We start from the raw sequence: 15,307 nt of genomic DNA, 5'->3' as shown, positions 1-15,307 counted from the left end.
TGGATAATGTGTATGCTATGTAAAGCGCTCTAGCACTCTGCATTGGGATGAGTAGCGCTATATAAAAAAAATCATACAATTTAGATTATTTGTGTGAATACCGAGATAGACCAACCCATGACATTCTTACAGTGCATACACTTATATACAACAAAGTAAAAATCATGCATCTGTTAAGTACCTGTGAAGAGATAAGCTGTATGCTTTTTTTTCCTAGCCGATGCATTAGCGAGGTCCCAGGACGCCTCCAGTCCCTTACTCATTAAAAGGAGGCCCGATGGCTCCTTAACTTCTGTCTTTATTGGTGCCTGGCTGGAGGATAAAAAAAAACCTTGCTGCCTGCACGTTGCTGCTGTGAATCGAAAGCAGACATTGTGCAGGAGCAACTAAATCTGTCAAGGTGGCTCAAAATGACACTGGGGCAATTTCAACATATTTCTGTGGGGCTCAATTTCTTAGCCGGGTGGATGGTGTCCACCCTGTGAAAATAGTGGGTGGGCAACGTGTACCTGTGTAAACCCCCGACTCGTGCCCTGGTACACTGCATACTTTAAAAACCAACCCACCATGAAACGCTCCATTCTAAGGTTTCCACATTGTATTCTTAGGACAAGAGCATATATGGCATCCTATGCTCAGTAGCTCACTTCAGTGCATTGCACCCGTAATGATACAGCACCCACAGCAGATAAGTTACAATGCTGTGCAATATAACCAATAACATGTCCCACTAACTCGGATACTACAGAAAAAAAAACATCATATTAAACTGCATCTCAGGAAGATTAATCAACTAACCTATTTTGCCAACAAGGAACACTAACCAATTTCATTGTACTGCATTCTATGGGCACTACACTGTACCCTAGGAATGCCAGCTCTGAGAAGGTATTTCATCCGAGTTACTTCAAAATGACTTCACCTCAACAATCTGTGGAGTTTACAATTTACTGAAATAAATTAATGCGTAATTATATTCTCACTGTTGAACATTTTCTGTGACTTGTAGGTTTTAAGTTCAGATACCAGAAAGGTAGTTCTACTTTCTTTCCTGACATTGGTAAATTGAGTACCATCAAACCGGGCAATAACATCTGCATCTAGTACCTCTAAACGACCTGTTTTCTATCTCAAGCCACTACCATTGGAGTGCCATGAGGATAAAGACAGCACTTGGTCTCTGATTATTTAAGATGATAGTTCACAGGGCCCTAAGATGCTAGTAACATTAAATGGCACTAATTACACGGGCAAGATGGCCGCACGTGCGTGAGGCACCTACTGTCAGAGGGCCAATCCGCCCTAATCCACACCTATACAAGCCTACAAATGTTAATCTGGGGCAGGGATTATCGCATGATATTGCCTGATATGATGTGATGCAGACTGTGAACCTCCAAGGCTTAGCAATGGGGGCATGCTGTGGCGGCGCGGCCGGCTGGCAGCCGGATTCAAAGAAGCACTACCTGTACCAGACTTGTGTGAATTCGAGGTATGTGGCTGATCAGCACAACTATCCTGGGGAGTGGTGCCCGGGGTTGGCAGCAGAGTGAATGAGGAGAACTGGTGAGAGCTTGGGGAGGGCCAGTGGGCTGGGAATCATGCTTTTGAGATGGAGCGTGGCTTGGGTCCCTGTTTGCTGAGCTGCCCCCGTCCTTGAGCATACAACCTGCTGCCCCTGGCAGGAGATAGCCAGGCCTTGATCACCTGCCTTTGGTGGCTACATTCTTGGGATGCTGACCCGGCCTTTGGGCCCAGAGGTGCATGATGCCATATTTTCTGTCCCTGCGGTAACAGCCTCCATGTGTGGAGGCCTTCTGTGTGTGAAGGCTATCCTGCAAAACCTCCACCCGGTAACAAAACCAGCCCCCAAGGGTCCAAAACCATCCCCCGCCAAGGTGGCCCACCGGGAAAACACCTGGTGCCCGCTATGGCAAGTTCGACACTGCCAGCACCCCCTACTGATCATGGGGAAAGCAGACAGCAGGTAGTCCAAACTGCAGTGCTACTTCCGTAGGGGGGCAACACATCTCAAGCAGAGAGAGGTGACATGGACACTCCGAGGCCAACGCAGAATGTTGATGACTCAGATGATGACATGAAGGGACTCCTTAGGTGTTTGCTTGAGCGCCTAGTCTCCATTGACAGCAAAGTGGAAACCCTGAACGCACATCAGGACTCAATGGCAGGGAGTCTGGAGCAATTAAAGAAATCGAGACACTATTCAAAAAAAGCCCAGCATACATGCTACTGGAATGAATCAATCAACATAGAGTATGCAGTACCCATGATATTATAAAAAGAGGATGTTCTGTGTTGTAAAGGAAAGTCGGAGGAAACTGATAATTCAGAAGCAAAAGACCTCAGCCACCCAATCAGGTGGCATGCTTCCTCATTGAGCAGCTCCTCGTTGGGCTGGTGCTGCAGTGCCCAATGGGTCCCTTAAGGGGGCTATTTGCGGGAGATCTTTTTCGATATTACCAACAGTGATTAGTCATCAAGAGTGAGGGCACTAACAGTATAGATTAGAAAAGTGTGAAGATAAAAATGACAGAGTGATCTACTTAGTGCTTACTAAAGTGGTGTATCTTGTCATGACTAAAAACAATGTGGAGCTATGAAGGAGATAATGTCCCTTCACAGCTCGAGGGATGTTTTAAAGGAAGAGGGTCAACATGTTTCTTGCCACTAAAAAGTCATGAATGATCTAAGCAATTTATCAGGACCGTTGTGAACCTAATGTACATATGATTGAGCCTATAATCAGGTGTGGATAGGTGCCCAATCCAAGAGTCACCCAACTAGTGTGGTGAGATTTGTACCTTGTGTTCACAAATTATAAGTAAACAATCCCACCTTATAGGAGAGTAAATCCTGACCCTTAAGTGTTACAGAGGAACCATGCTAGCTACAGTGTACAGGCATTGCAGGGGGCCACCCCACATAAGGGGCATGGCGCCGTTAGTGGCAGCCAAAGGGGCGCATAGGTAAGGGGTCCCTTCCGGGTCGTGCGACCCGGAAGGGATATCGGTGGAGAAAATCAGGAAGTGCGTCAGGGAATAGGGTCAGAGTGACCCGGAAGCAGTTCGGGAGCGCGAGGCTTGAAAAGCCAGCGCCTCAGTTTACGCCCCCTCTTTGTCCACTTTGCCTCCCAAGAGTCGGACGTCGCATAGGAAGTCCTGGTGGAACCGTGTCGCGGCAGCTGGGGCGCGTGGAAAGTCATCCGACTTCAGGTGCAGGTGAGTGGGCCTCGCAGTGCGATAGTGTTGTTGGAAGGTTGTATGTGTGATCCGTGCGTGAATTGTGACCAGCATAGAGCGTGGGGCTAGCCGAGGCGAGCGAGCGTGCGGATGAGGGAAAAATGTTCACCGCTTGTGGGGGCTTGCCTGAACCGGGTCCGGGTATGTTTGTGAGTGCCCCGAGTGCGTGACTTGGCCGAACACAGCGGCGGTATGAGCTTTGGGCTTGTGCGGAGTTAAGAGGCAAGCGCGAGGCACTGGAAAAAAGATTGCCGAACTTTTTAAAGGGTTTGTTCGAAAAGCGGCATCGGAGCAATTATGAGCGGCGCAGTGGTGCGATAGAGCTACACATTTGGCCCGCAAGGAAAAGCGAAATAACGAAGGTCCAGATATGCGGCTCAGTTCCCTTGATGTAGCAAAAGCGGACCGCGTTGCATCGAATGCCCTCTTACTGCTTGTAATTCTTAATGTAATCAAAATTGAATACTGACGAGATGCGCAGCTCTTTGTACCAGATAATGAAAGCTGAACGCGCCACATCGTATGCACTCTAGTGGCCGGTTAGCGCACTTGGTTAGAGCGTGGTGATGATAACGCCAGGCAAGCGGGTTTGATCCCAGTACTGGCCATGGAAATGTTCCTTCTTTAAAACTTGTGGTACACCCCAAGCATTTGAAATGGAATACTGCCATCATCCTTAGGCTATGCTAGCGCTACGGTTTAACCCTCAGTGCAACAGCCCATGCTTGCATTAAAAGGTGATAGTGGCGGCGGTAGCGTTAGGCAATAATACTACGTCCTTATCATAGAAAATAACTCAGCTGAACACCTATAGGGAAGGACTTAACTATGAGAAACGAACATCAGGGGCAGCTAACAGGCTCGGAAGTAATTGACTAATGGCAGGTCACCAAATAGCACGATCGAGTTACCATGAGGGGGCAGATATTGTGGGCCAATGCTTTGCATACACTATTAGTCAAGAAACTGGGCAGCGGGCGGCTGTAGCATCTTAGGGAGCTTATCATCAAGTGCAATTGGCCAAAAAATTAGCAATCATGCGGGGTAGCGCTATTTAGTTGCAATGCAGCTGCATAATCGGAGTGCTCAGTGTTGCTGTAATTGTTAATGGAAAATAAGGATCTTGACGCCAGGTAACAAATGGGTGGCTAATTCGAAAGGGTGTTTTGTCATTAAAAAGAAGGTTTAACACATTTCTATTTTATTAAGAATGCTGCCGAAACTGCCTACGAAGGGCAAGGGGGCCAAAAGAGACAACTACCTGGCTTTGACGGAGCTGCTGGAGTTTACAAAGAAAAAAGGCGTCGATTGGGCGTTAAAGACAATGAGAGAAGGGGCAAGAGCGGATGCCCAAGAGGAAAGAGGGCGAGGCAAGCGAGCTCGGCGCACACCGGAAAGGTTTAAAGAGGCCTCGAAGGAAAAGCGGCCCAGTGCAGTCGAGTCCCAACCAGCATCCTCAGGTGAGAAGGAGGTGCTCGAACCAATAGACTTGATTCCTAACACAACCAAAGAAAACAGTATCCCTCAGTCGGGCGCAGTTGGGGGAAGCAACACTCAGTCTAAAATAGTGCAGCCGGGGGTGGCTGCCGTCGCAAATGCGGAGGCGCCCGGTGCACAAGCACCCTTACCTCCAGTGGTCGCACAGCCGGGTAGCGGAATAGCACAAGTCTGGGTGCAGTCTGGGGGGGTAGCGCAATCCCCAGGGGTATTAGCGACAACTTCCCATGGGCAGGCAATTAGTAATTGCCCTGCTAGTGCAATGGTACTTGTTACATTCTCACCTCATTGCATTTTCCTGTACCTTTAAATCCTGCATGTTTTTCTTTAAGTGTTCTTAGAACACCACTGTGTTCTTGCCTACAGGTCAGTTGCACTGTTCCTGTGGACCAAGAGACTACTGTTTATGTTGCTGTGCTGCTTAATAAATCAACCTGCTTTCCCACCAGTTCCTGTGGATTATTTAACAAAATTGGCGACGAGGGTGACCTTAAACTGGTTGAAGAGCAGCACAGAGGTGGAGTTCATCGATTTTTTTTTTGTTTAAAAAAAGAAAACCTACTATCAAGAACTTCTTCCCTTTAAGAAGCATCTAGGAAGATTGACAAGAACTTTATTCAAAAAAAGAAGAAAATCCGATTTTAAGAACTCCTACCAACGCAAATTCGTTGATTTTGCAACATTTTAAGGTATTTCTGATTGTTTACCTTTGAATTATCTGACTCTGGCTGGTGGATCGGTAGTTGTGCGTGTGACAGACGCGAGACTGCATCAGCGCGAGTCCGCATCAGCTGTTGTGTGGCACGAGCTCGTCGGCGCTCGAGATTCCGCTCGAGATTGCATCATCTCGTTATTGTGCGCGAAGTTTGTCACCCGCGCAAGCTGCTCAGCTGAGAAGTCCTCGCGCTACAAGACGTCAGAAGGGAAAGACATTGGCGCAAAGGCAGATCAGCGCGTGGTGACGTAATCACGCATCAATCTCAAGCGCGGCGGCCATTTTGGATTGGGATTGAATCAGATCGCGTTTCCACAGCGACCGATCACCGCTTTTCTCCGTTTTTTTTTCACTCGCGTTTATTTTAAGTCATTATTTAAGAAACGAGGATACTTTCAGAAGGAAACAACAGAGAGACAAAGATATCTTCACTATTCTGGTATAACACATTTTGTTTTATTAATCAAAATTTTTTTTTGGGCTTCTTACTCTGAAAGAAAACGCATGGGACAAGCTTCGCATCAGCAACTTAAAGAAGGCATATATAGTATTTACTGTTGTGTTTTGACTTACCTGCTATTGTGTTGGTTCAGAAGCTATTTACAATTGTGTTCACTTGTTTTATCTGACAAATTAGTTACTATTATTTTAGTTTTATTATTTTAAAAAAGAAAGAGGCACTAAATTAGAGAATATGCAGTTTGACCCACCTGAAATTTTTTTGCAGAATAAGGGTGATCCACCCATTCCATGGACTCGTTGGAAAGAAGAATTTTTTAACTACATGAAGGCAATAGATGGAGAACGCATGGGTTCTGAAAGGAAGAAAAGTATTCTTTTACACTGTCTGGGTTCTGAGGGGCAAATGGTATTTAGAGCTTTACCCCCTATTCCGCCTGAGTTAGGTGAAGGTGAAGGTACTAATGTATATAAAGAGGCTCTTCTTAGAATTGAGAAATGTTTTAAACCAGTTTCAAATATAGCACTAAATAGGTATAAATTTTACACTCGGGCGCAACAAGAATCTGAATCGTTTGATGAATTTATGACTGCATTGAGATCTTTGTCTATTCATTGTAATTTTGGTGCCATTTGTGATGAGATGTTGAGAGATCAAATTATAGTCCATGTGAAAAACAAGAAAACGCAAGAACGCTTATGGGAATTAGGTGACCCAAAGTTATCAGAAGCTATTGCTATTGCGAAGTCTTTAGAACAGTCTGAGAAATGGATGCTCACTGTTCAAAAACATGTTACTAATAAGCCTGATTCCCATGATGAAGTTTGTCTTGTTAAACATAAAGAAGGACAATTCAATGAAAGTCAACAAGCATTTGCCAATACCAATAGATTCAAAAACACAAGTAATTTTAAGAGGTATGGGAAAGCTATGATTTGTTATAAATGTGGTAGTAAAATGCATGTTGCTTCATATGCTGGATGCCCTGCTATCAACAAAGAGTGCAGGAAGTGTGGAAGGTTAGGACATTTCTCCACTGTTTGTAGAGATTCAAGGATGTCTGTGCAAGGTCCCAAAGATAAAGTAGCAGTTGTTACAGAAGGTCCTTCAAAAACTTGCAGTTGTGCCTGTAGTAGTTTAGAGCATTGTGATACATCCAATAAAGGTTTTGTAGTTTATTTGGCTGAAGAGATTTCTTTGATCAATGACAATGATCAGCTTATTAAAAAAACCATTTGTGAGATGTTTGTTTTGGGTGTCAGCCTTAACTTGATGGCTGATTCGGGTTCACCTTGGACCATTATTACCAAGGATTACTTTGAAGAACGGTTAAAACAGGTTCTGAATTTAAAAGACATTCTTCCCTCTGAGATTAGGGCAATTAGTTTCAATGGTACTATTGTAGCAATGTTAGGTCTTTTTCAAGTCAAAATTACTTTCAAATCCAGGACTGTTGATATTAAATTGTATATTGCAGTCAAAGGCGTGAATGTCATTGGATGGAAAGATTTGTGGAAATTTGGTATTATTTTAAATCCTCGTGCCAAAGATCCTGTTATTTTAGGTGAAATATTTGAAGATAATAGCATTTCCTCTATTTCAAATGAAGGAGGAACCGATATAATTAAAAGTGAATTTAAGGATGTTTTTTCTGATAAGTTAGGTATGCTTAAAAAATTTTCTCACAAAATAAAACTGAGTTCTGGTGCTGTTCCGGTTAGGCAAAAGCTGAGAGGGGTACCCATTAATGTGAGGGAAGATCTGAGGAAAATGTTAGATGATTTAGTGGCTGAAAATATCATTGAACCAATTGATTCTGCAGAATGGGTTTCCCCGATTGTTTTGGTCAGGAAACCGGACAAATCTTTGAGAATGTGTGTGGACCTCAGGGCACTTAATTTGGCCATTATTGTGGACTGTCATCCCCTTCCAAATATAAATGAGGTGGTTTCCATGTTGGAAGGTGCTAAGGTTTTTTCTACCCAGGATCTAAGATCGGCCTATCACCAGATCACACTTACTGATGAATCCAAGTGTCTAACAGCTTTTATTACTCCTCATGGTCTTTTTCAGTATAACAGAATGCCGTTTGGCTTAGCCTCAGCTGCCTCAGTTTTCCAAAGGGTTATGTACAATATTTTTAGGGATGTGGATCACTTTGTGAAATGTTTTCAAGATGACATTTTAATTTTTTCTGGTACTGTGGAGGACCATATTGGTCATTTACGATCTGTGTGTGAAAAGCTAAGGAATAGCGGTTTAACCTTGAAAGCTAGCAAGTGCAAGTTATTTCAATCTTCAGTTGAATATTTGGGACACACATTATCAGGTGATGGTGTAGTGCCGAAAAGATCGAATGTTGATGGTATTAGTAATGCTCCACCGCCAACAAATAAAGACCAGTTATTATCCTTTGCAGGAATGTGTGAATACTATAGTAAATTTGTAAATAATTTTGCCACCAAAATGGAGCCTCTGAGGAAGCTTTTGAGACATGGTAATTCGTTTGTTTGGGAAGGGGAACAACAGGTTGCTTTTGAACGCATCAAGTCTGATATTTTGCATGCTCCAACACTTAGACCTTTCTGTTTGAATAAGTTGTGTGTCATCACGGTGGATGCCAGTATGTATGGTCTTGGGTCTGTTTTGTCTCAAAAGGCTGGCAAAGATGAGTGGAATGTGTGTTTTGCGTCCCGTACCCTCAATGATACGGAACGTAGATATGCGGTCATTGAAAAAGAGCTTTTAGCTTGTGTTTGGGCTATTGAGCACTTTAGAAATTTCATTTGGGGAAATAAATTTGTTCTGAGAACTGATCACAAACCATTGGTTAACATTCTGTCCCCAGGTGGAGGTTGGAATGCCACGGCTCGCATTTCCAGACTTACTTCACGACTCCAAGAATATTCTTTCACTCCGGAGTATGTCCCTGGGAAAAGAAATGTGGTGGCAGACTTCTTGTCTCGTCATCCATCTCCAGTTTCTGTGTGCAAGAGTTTGAATGACACTGATGTGGTCACTTGTTTGCAGGATGTTCTCTCTACCTCTTTCAATGAGATTTCTGAAGACTTATGGAAAACTGCTGATGAACAAGATCTCACTTTACAAAATATTAAAAAATTCATTCTAGAAGGTTGGCCTGATAAAAAATTGTTAAAAGAACATTTTATGCCATTTTTTAATATTTCAACTGAGCTTGAGTTGGAGAATGATTTAGTTTTTAAATCTGGTAAATGTGTTCCACCTTTTGATATACAAAATTTGATTCTAGATCTTGCACATAAATCACATCCAGGTATGTCGGCCATGAAAAGATTGATTAGGAATTATTTCTGGTGGCCATCGTTGGATCGTTTGGTTGAACACAAGGTCAGAGAGTGTTCTGTTTGTGTAGGAAATGACAAAATGTTGAAAGTTAATGTTCCCCCATTGAAGACGACCCCTTGGCCCACTTTGCCTTGGAAAAAACTTGCCTTTGACATTTCTGGTCCTTTTATGTGTCTTCCCTCTGATTCCCGCTATGCTCTTGTGCTAATGGATTACCACTCAAAATGGCCAGAAGTTAAATTTGTTTCTTCTACTTCCACCAATGTTGTTATAGAATTTTTTAAGGAAGTTTTTTCTAGAGAGGGCTGTCCGTCCACTTTGGTCACGGATAATGGCGTGCAACTTACCTCACTAGAAATGGAGACTTTTCTCAAATTACATTCCATCAAGCACAACACTGTTTCCTTTTATGAACCACATGAAAATGGTTTGGTGGAGCGTTTTAATAGAGTTTTAAAGGGTTTTATATCTGAGGTCTGTAAGTCTGGGTCAGATTGGAAAACTTCCTTAAGAGAAAAGTTGTGGTGTTACAGAATTACTCCTCATTCAACCACTGAAGTCAGCCCTTTCCGTTTGCTTAAAGGACGTGATCCTGCTTCTACCATTTGTCCTTGGTGGTTCAGGGATAAATGTCTCAACAAGTCTTTTTCACAAGACTTGGTTGAACAAGCATCTCAGAAAGTTGAGAATAAACAATCAAAAAGTAAATTGTGGTATGACAAAAAGTGGAACGTTAAATCTCCTGATTTTTCTGTGGGAGATGTGGTGAGGATCAAGAGACCTGGTATTCTTTCCAAATGTTCTGATAAGTTTAGTAAGCCAATGAAACTGGTAAAAGTTTTTAGAAATAGTGTCATTACCCAGGATGGCAGGTTATGGAACTTTAAGCGGGTTGCAAAGTGTCCCACTGTGCAGCAAACTTCCATTTCCGCCGTTCCCAAGCCTACCAGCAGTTCCATTGCTTCAAGGGTAAAGTTATCTAACCGTCCTAGATCGTTTCCTGTGAAATTTCATGATTATGCTTCTTAACCTTTTCTCTTTCTTTTTATGAAAGGGAGATGTGTTACATTCTCACCTCATTGCATTTTCCTGTACCTTTAAATCCTGCATGTTTTTCTTTAAGTGTTCTTAGAACACCACTGTGTTCTTGCCTACAGGTCAGTTGCACTGTTCCTGTGGACCAAGAGACTACTGTTTATGTTGCTGTGCTGCTTAATAAATCAACCTGCTTTCCCACCAGTTCCTGTGGATTATTTAACAGTACTCTCCACAGCATACCCTGGATTTGTAGGACCGGTGGTTATGGGTCCATCCCCAAATGTAGTAACTTTGTCCCCTCAGGGGCAAACAGCAAACACCGGCGCAAATTTGGCAGGGCCAGCAGTTAATCAGATTCAGGGAGGGCCGGTGCCGACGGGGCAGCCGTCATTAGCTTACAGCCCATTAATTTACGGTTCCTCTTCCATGTCTCTATCGCCATCTGCGGGGATCACATGGCATGCACCCTCAGACACCAAAGAAAAGATTCTAAAGGGAGAATATATTGACGTATTTGATCTCATCAATGCAGGTGTGGTTCCTGGTAAGGCTAGGGTAGGTAAGGAAGGCGAGTACAAGCAGAAGAAGGTATAGGTTGACTGGTCTTTAAAGAATTGGATTACAGGATTCGCCATTTACGCTGCCATCATGGTAGAGAGGTACCCCGCGGTGGCCCCTCAGATAATCAGTTACATATCTTTGATACATGGGGTGGCCTCTGAGTTCCCAGGCACAGGGTGGTTACAATATGACACCAAGTTCAGGCAAATGAAGGCAGTACACCCCGAGATAGCATGGGACCAACGCGAGATTAATGTATGGCATGCGGTGTTTTATTCCACTGCACCTGTGACCAAGACTAGTTACCTTTCTCACAATCAGCCCTTTCAGAGCGACAAGGGGGCAGGAGATAAAAAGCAGGCCTGCTGGCTTTATAACAAGAATGAGTGCACCAGAGGGACTACGTGTAGATTCAAGCATTGCTGCTCCTTCTGTGGGGGTCCGTCTCATCCAGAGGTCAGATGCTTTAAGAAGTCAGGAAGACCAAGGTAACAGCCGGCTCAGGCTGCAGCTAAAGGGCGGCCCCACAGACATCTGAGAAATCTGCCAACACCCATTAAGACACACGTGCTGACACACCTCCTTAGCAAGTACGACAAGCTACAAGATGCTCAGTTTCTACACAATGGTTTTATGTCTGGTTTCCGTATCCCGTCTTCAGCTACTCCCACCAATGTCCCCCCGCGCAACCAGAGCTCAGTGCTGCAGAACATGGAAGCAGCTGAAAAGAAAATAATGAAAGAAGTTGCCTTGGGGAGGGTGGCGGGTCCCTTCAAACAATTGCCAAAACCTGATCTTGTTTGCTCTCCGCTGGGGTTAGTACCTAAAAAAGAGAAAGGGAAATTCCGCCTGATACATAATTTGTCAAGCCCCCCAGGGCTATCCGTCAATGACAAGCTCGACCCAGACTTATGCATGGTGCGCTATACAACGTTTGACACCGCAATCCAAAAGTTGCAGGCCATGGGGGAAGGGGCCTCAATGGCCAAGTCCGATATCGAGGCGGCATTTAGGCTACTGCCAGTGCACCCGGAGGATACTAAGTTCTTGGGTTTCACCTTCAGAGGAGATTATTTCATTGACCTTTGCATGCCCATGGGCTGTTCAATTTCTTGCGCAGTATTTGAGTCTTTTGCCAGGTTTTTAGAATGGGCGGTGGAGCAATTCCTTTCTACAGATAAATCCCATGCGGTGGTACGCTATCTAGACGATTTTTTATTCATGGGACATCAGGGTTCGCAGTCATGCAGGAAGGCCCTGCTGGGCTTCAAGTACCTGGCAAAAGCCCTGGGAGTACCACTGGCAGCAGAAAAGACCGAAGGGCCAACTACCTGTTTAACATTCCTAGGCATTGAAATTGACACTAGAGAAGGGGTTTGTAGGCTACCCAGGTCGAAGGTGTCTGCCTTCAAGGATGCTATTGACGCCTGTTTGGGGACAAGGAAGGTCACATTACACCAGCTGCAAGTCATGGTAGGACAACTGAACTTTGCCTTGAGAGTCATACCGATGGGCAGGACCTTCTCTAGGAGCATAGCAAGGTCAATGTCAGGGCTGCGGGCTAAACATCATAGAGTTAGGCTGTCAGCGGAAGTGAGGAATGACCTGAACAGTGGAAGGACTTCTTAGAGAACTTTAATGGGTCCGTGATATGGCGGAGACCGGCCTCCTCGAACGCAGAGCTTGAATTGTTCACTGATGCGGCAGGTAGCGTAGGCTTCGGGGCAGTCTTGGGTCACAAGTGGTGCATGCAGCATTGGCCGGAGCAATGGGCACGACAGGGTCTGACACGCAATGTTACTTTCTTAGAACTGTTTCCCATAGTTGTGGCATTGCACCTGTGGGTAGATATGCTCGCAAACAGGCACATTGTTTTCTGGTCGGACAGCATGTCAGTGGTGATGGCGATTAACAATCAGAGAGCAACTTGCACATGGGTGCTGCGCCTATTGAAAGACATAGTGTTGCAATGTCTGCGTCGCAATGTACATTTTACTGCAAGGCATGTTCCTGGGGTAAACAACCAAGCCGCTGACGCCTTGTCCCATTTTAAGTTGGCAGAATTCCGCACACACTGGGCGCAAGCAGACAGAGAGATGACAAACTTCCCGGTGGGGCTATGGAAGCTTGGTGCCCCGCAGCCCCTGAGTTGATAACAGCATCCCTGGCCCCCAAGACTAAGAGTATGTATGAGAGGTTGTGGCAGTTTTATCAAGATTACTTAAAAGGGGCGGGTTTAGTTGAGACATTCTCACCCTTGAGCGTCTTGGGCTTTATAGTGCATCAGAGAGCTAGCGGGAAATCAGTGGCGATGATGAAAAGACAACTGTCGGCAATGGCATTCTATGCTGGCTTAAGGGGGGTGTCAGACCCAACAAAGGACCAGAGAGTGAGGAGAGCTGTGAAGGGATGGGAACGTTTAACCCCGGGGGCGAAGGATTCAAGAAGACCCATAGACGTGAGCAGGCTGGTAAATATCCTGGAGACTCTGCCCAAGATTTGCTTCTCCCCATACGAAACTCAGTTATTCAGGGTAGCCTACGTTCTAGACTCTTGTGGGGCACTCAGGATCTCGGAATTGCTCCCTGCCTCTAAGGCGGATAGGGAAGGGGGTATAAGGTGCGGGGACTTGATTGTGGCAGGGGACGTCCTGAGAGTTAGGGTCCGGAGATCAAAGACAGACCCATTGGGTAAGGGACATGGTTGCAATTAGGCAGGGTAGCCGGGGTGACATACTGTCCGGTAAGATTAACAGGGGAATTCTTGCAAATGAGGCCGCAAGGGGGCGACGACAGAGTTCTGTTGCATAGGGACGGTTTACCCCTCACCAGATTTCAGTTCACCAGGGTGGTTAAGCTGGCATTGACAAGGCTGGGCGTAGACTCAACTGACTTCACATCCCGTTCATTCCGTATTGGGGCAGCAACTACAGCGGCAGGCCTGGGGCTCCCAGAAGTAACTATTAAGAGATTAGGTCATTGGAAGTCAGCGTGTTATGGGCGTTACGTTCGCCCGCAATTAGTTTGAGTGTCGTAGCGTGCCTCCCCTATTGTGCACAGGTAGCGTTGACTGTTTTTATTTCAAATTTGCCCTAGGTACCACATCACAAAGACCCCAAATATGCTGGTGCGGCCACTCTTTTATTCGCAGGGCGGGGTTGGTCTTCACAAAATCGCACGAGGGAAAAGCGTGGGAGGCACAAGGATTTGACCACCATTGGGTCGGGATAGGTGGACAACATTTAGCCGACGCCCCTAACGATTTGCGGGCGGCCATGAACAGAGGCATGCCCATCCCCGACTTATTAGTGCTACACTCTGGAGGCAACGACATGATCCCGGCGGGAAGGAGGGGCGTAAAAGAGTCATTGTTCACTGCTCTAGCAGCAATCAGGAATATGTTGCCGATTGCGATCTTGCTATGGTCCTAAGTCATTCCGAGGCAGGCATGGGCACGGGGCGCGCCTCCAAAAGCGGTGAATAAGTCTGTGAAAAGGTTGAATCAGTCAGTTGCAGAAATACTTCAGAAATCGAGTATTCGTACCATTAGGCACAAATTAATACAAACGTCAAGGCCGGAGCTATACGCTATGGACGGAGTGCACCTGTCGGAAGCGGGCAATGAACTTTTCATACAAACCGTACTAGGGGCCATCTCAGAAGCTCTTGAGTGCAGGGGAAGAGGACGAGTCCGCCAGTAAGCGCCTGGCCCTGTGGCGGGGTCCTGGACAAGAGGTATCACAGGGACTCCTTTGGTCAGTGCCATTTTTTTACCCCAGAACAGGTCTTAAAATCATCATGGACTCTGGGCTGGCGGGAGATTTGGGGCTGACCTGCTGGTGGCCCTGGATTCTCTAGCCCTACCCTGGAAGCCGTTGGTTGCCACAAGTGGTGGCAGATTATTTACCTGCGGCTCTGTTGACCCGAGGGCGGTTAACTTAAGGAGACCAGGCTAACTTGGTTGTGGCCTGCTGGCACAGCCCGAAGCTCAAGCAAAGCCCCTTTGGAGAACGGGCTGTAAATAGAATGACTATGTATATACGTGTGAGTATTTGAATACTGTGATGTTGATAAACAAGTTTTAAAGAGTTTACAATAAATAAAAAGAGGCCAATGGAGTAATTGGCCTGGAACTGAAATTTAATAAAAATGTACAAACTGCGAAAACCAAACAAGACTCAGGTGTCTCTATTGAGAGGGGGGAGAAAATGGTGATTGGGGTGAGTGCACTTTGTATGCCATCTATGCAGGAGGCCACCCCACATAAGGGGCGTGGCGCCGTTAGTGGCAGCCAAAGGGCCGCATAGGTAAGGGGTCCCTTCCGGGTCGTGCGACCCGGAAGGGATATCGGTGGAGAAAAACAGGAAGTGCGTCAGGGAATAGGGTCAGAGTGACCCGGAAGCAGTTCGGGAGCGCGAGGCTTGAAAAGCCAGCACCTCACTTTATGCCC

This window comes from Lissotriton vulgaris, chromosome 10 (assembly GCF_964263255.1).
Source record: "Lissotriton vulgaris chromosome 10, aLisVul1.2, whole genome shotgun sequence".
NCBI classification, from domain to species: Eukaryota; Metazoa; Chordata; class Amphibia; order Caudata; family Salamandridae; genus Lissotriton; species Lissotriton vulgaris.
Note: the sequence above shows the minus strand (reverse complement) of the source record.